This window comes from Buceros rhinoceros, unplaced genomic scaffold (genome assembly GCF_000710305.1).
Source record: "Buceros rhinoceros silvestris isolate BGI_N320 unplaced genomic scaffold, ASM71030v1 scaffold10658, whole genome shotgun sequence".
NCBI lineage: Eukaryota > Metazoa > Chordata > Aves > Bucerotiformes > Bucerotidae > Buceros > Buceros rhinoceros.
In genome coordinates, this window is record NW_010425104.1 from 3,347 (window position 1) to 7,482 (window position 4,136).

Genomic DNA, 4,136 nt, shown 5'->3' on the forward strand with positions numbered 1-4,136 from the left:
TCACTCCCGGTGCTGGAACAGTGGGCACGGAGAGGGCACATGGGCGAGAGAGTGCAGCAGCCATGCGCGGCACTGCAGGGCTTCAAGGAAAGGAAAACCTCCTGCCCCACAGTGTGGGAATTTCAGGCTGTGGTTGCCCAGAAGGGTTTATGGGATTTTTAATGATGGGTCCTCAGATTTCAGTCACCAACTTCCATCATCTCCCAGCCTGGGGACACTGATGGAGCTGCTCCTCGTGGGTAGGGCAGCTGCCCGCTGAGGCTCCGCCTGGGTTTCCCTGCAGAGCTCCCAGCAAAATGCCAACATCTTCCAGATCCTGATGTAGCCAGTGAGATCTGATGAGGTCGTGCAAACCTTCTGCAGCGGCAGGGATTGCCCACCGGCCTCACCGTGATCCAGGGCAGTAAGGCAGAAGATACTGCCTTGCTTTTCTTCCGCGCAGAGGAGAAAGCTGCTGCTTCTGTCTCTGAGCCTGGGGGCAAGCGGCAGATCTGCAGCGTGAGTAGCTCACCCTGGGTAGCACGGGAGCAGCGTGATTTGTGGGTGACACCAGAAATGAGTGTGCTCTGACAGAGCCCGCACCAGAGTTCCAATAGCGATAGATGGCACGAGTCTGCAACGGAAAACACAAGTCCTTCGGCTGTGCCTGGCTCATGCTCACCCACCGGGTTGTAGCTCAGGCCTTTGGCTGGAGGCAGCAGAGCTCAACCTTTGCTGGAGCCCGACGGGCAGCAGGAGTTGCCCACTGTCCTCTGCTTCCCATCACCGGGTGGCCGCACGGTGCGTGGGGTGGCCGTGCATTGGCTCTGTTTTACGGTGGTTCTGGCGTTGGGGTTTCATCGCCACGTGTCTCGGTCCTGCCAAAAGGCACTTCTTGGTGCTCCCTTTGTGCTTGCCTCCCGTCCGCTCCCTCCTGCACTCGCAGCTCCCGGGGCTGACAGCGTGGCAGGGCAGGGCTGCAGCCTGGAGCCACCAGTGAGCTCCTCGGCTTTGTCCCGTGGCAGCACCACGTTCTCTAAAGCCAGAGCAGCGACAGGCTCATGGCAGGGGTGTGTTATCAGCCTTCATCTCACTCTTTGCTTGAGGGGGCGAGAAAAAAATCTGCGAGGACAAAGCTTTTCATGTTTTCTGTGATAACTTTCTGCAGAGTGTATGTGGGTTTTGCTGAAGCTGTGGGGGAATGCTGGGGTGAACAGCCCCTCTGTCACCCCGTGAGGAGCTCTGGAGGTCGCGGCTACTGTGCTTTTGGCTTATTTCAGTGCTATTCCACATTTTCCTGGCTGCCTTTCAAATGCCTCTCACCTTTACCAGTGACTGGCATTTAAACACAGGAAGGATGCAGCCTTTGGCACAACCCAAGAGTTTGCTGAAACCCTGTAAATTTACTTTGTTTTCTCAGAGTGGGAAGTGACAAAACCCCACGATGATTTTTTGTTGTTTTTTAAGTATAAACCAGAAAACATTAAAAAAAAAAATCTGTGATCTTGTGTGAATGAATTCATCAGGAAAAAAAAAGAAGTAGCTGGAGAAAAGAGCATCAGGTTGGGTGGGCGTATGTGGTGCCATCAAAAGGACAGCAGACCCAAACCAGTGAAACCTCTGGGGTGGTTTCTGTTCCGCCAGTTACAGCAGTGAGTTCCTGAGCACTGTGGTGTGGCGCTGGTTGGTGTGGCAGTAGTCATACCCAAAGGTGCGTTCAGGAGCTAATGCTCCGTTGCCCCATTCTGGAGAGAGGGAGCCTGGTTGTGGGCTTGGGCTCGAGTTCTGCACAGAGAAATGGGTGCACAGGCTGCACAGGCTAAATGGGAACGGAGCTGGCAGCTGGCAGCGACCTCCCGTCCCAGGGGAGGTACTGCTGGTATAGAGGTTTTCTGCAGCGTTTCTTCACCTCGCTTCTGTGTTCAAAGCAAACTGGAAGTTTTTCATGATGACAGTTTGAAAGAGCACTTTGTCGTTTTGGTGAGGTTACACGATAATCTCGGAGTCTGTTTTAATTTTATTTTGCTTAAGTTTTATTGCATTTTGCTTAATTGCTTCAGCTTTATTGTTAATGAGACAAAAAGCACTTTGTTTAATAGCTTGACGAGTAGAATTTTCAAGGAGCAGAGATAGAATTTGCATGTTTAAAGTTTCTCTTTATTGTTTTCATTGTCTTCAAATTCCTTATTTGGTTTTGTTCAGTCCTACAAACGTGCGGTAGGGTCGTCACTGACCCATCCGTGTTCTGCAAGTACCTCTTTAGGGCCCGCTCGCCTGTGCCACAGCAGCCCAGATGTGGTGGGACGCAGCCCAGACAAGGCTTCCTGAACACCCCAGTGACCACCAGTCCTTCATTTCTGGTCACTTCTGCAATCGGCCACAAGTAGCCCTTTCTTCTTATATTTACGAAATACACCAGAATTCCTCCTTTTCCCTGTTGTGGAACAGCTTCAGCTCCTGCGGTAACCAACTGCTGGAAAACCAGAGGCTGAATTAAACAATACAGCTATCGAGCCCATGACACTGGGGTTTTGAGGTTGGGGTGGTTTTTTTTTTTTTCTTTAGTAAAGCCTGAGAGGAATACTACTCTCAGGAAGCCCATGAAATGCAAAAATAAACTGGAAAGGAAATTATATTAATTCAGCTGGTGAGCATCATGCAAGAAACTGGGACCTGCAGACTTATTTCCATGTTGGTAGATGATTCGGGGTCCATTTTTTGAAAAGAGCAGAGTTGCAACCTTTTAGCAGTGCTTCCTCTGTGTCCTTATGAAGGAAATCTGTGTCTGAGTTGGGTAGCTTGGCGTGGGGTCTAAATCCTGGGTGGTAACATCTGTGGCTGGAGATCACTGGAGAATCCTCTGGAAGCAACGGGAATTAAGCTCATTATTACCCACAGCCATGACTTGCTGCCGCCTCTTTTCTGTCCTTCAGCACTGTTTTGCATGGTGATTAAGTGTCCAGCTAATCTTCGTGGCTGCAGACTTGTAACCCCCTGCTCCATTTGTTGTTCGGAAGTCCAAACTGGTCCCTTACAGACAGCCCAGTCCAGATGTGTGAGCAGGAGCCAGGATGTGGGATTTGCTGTGTTATCACTGCAGAGTGAAACGACATATGAGGGGTGCTGGGACAACCTTGCTTCTGTGGTAGATGTTCAGGGTGAATTTTCACACCTAAAATCACTACTGTGTTACTGGGATCTTCACTGTGGTTCTTAAATCTGGACGATGGACTCTGCCTGCCGCAGCAGGGTTCCAGCTCTGGTCCTCTCCTTGACAAGAGGAGCCCAGACTCCTGCACATGCAAACCAGCGGCTTCATGCCCTGTGCTCCATCCAGCTTGCTGCAGGTCTGCGGACCAGCCTGGCTGCGAGGGTGGGATGGGGCTGGCTGGGCGCCCCACCGCATCCCAGCGGCTGCATATGGGTCTTCTCAAACCATGGCCCCTTGCTCTGGGAGGGCGCTGAGTGCCGTGGCTGGAGGTTGGGCTGTTGTCTGTTTCTTAGTGTTTTGGCAGCATGATCTCCATGGTGGTTCATCTGTCCTCGTTCAACTTCCTGTAGTGCACTTCCTTCTGCTCCGTCCCAGCCCTTGGGTTCACCAGGCAGTGAGAGGAGGCAGTTCCGCGGGGCAGGAGCAGCAGGGTAGCGACTAGCTGCAGGGACAAACCTCCACCTTCACAGTGATTGAGGCTGCTCTTACACCCATTCAGAAAAGGAATCAGCATCAGTTGTCTGACCCTGAGGGGCAGTGACGTGGAAGGACCTCACTCATCCTCGGTGTCTAGGCTTCGTGTGTGCTCTCTGCAGAAGAACAAGCTTCATCTTAAAGCAAGATTCTGTTTCTCACACAGCATCTCACAAGCGATTTGAGCTGCTCCCTGCATCTGCCTGGGTTCTGCATTACACCTCCACTACCTATCAGCCAGCTGCCTTCTGCAGCCTGGTGTCTCTTGTGCTCAGCGAGACTGTCCAGAAGAAAGGCGGGGTTCAATGATAAGTCAGGGGAGGGTCAAGGGGAACTGTTTTCAGCTCGCTGGGCATGAGACCAGGGCCTGTGGGACTGACTAAAACCTCCCTCCCCACGAACTCACCCTGCAATTACGAGACTGAGCAGAAATCATAAACTCCATCTGAACTGGAGTTGTCCCTTTTTCCGC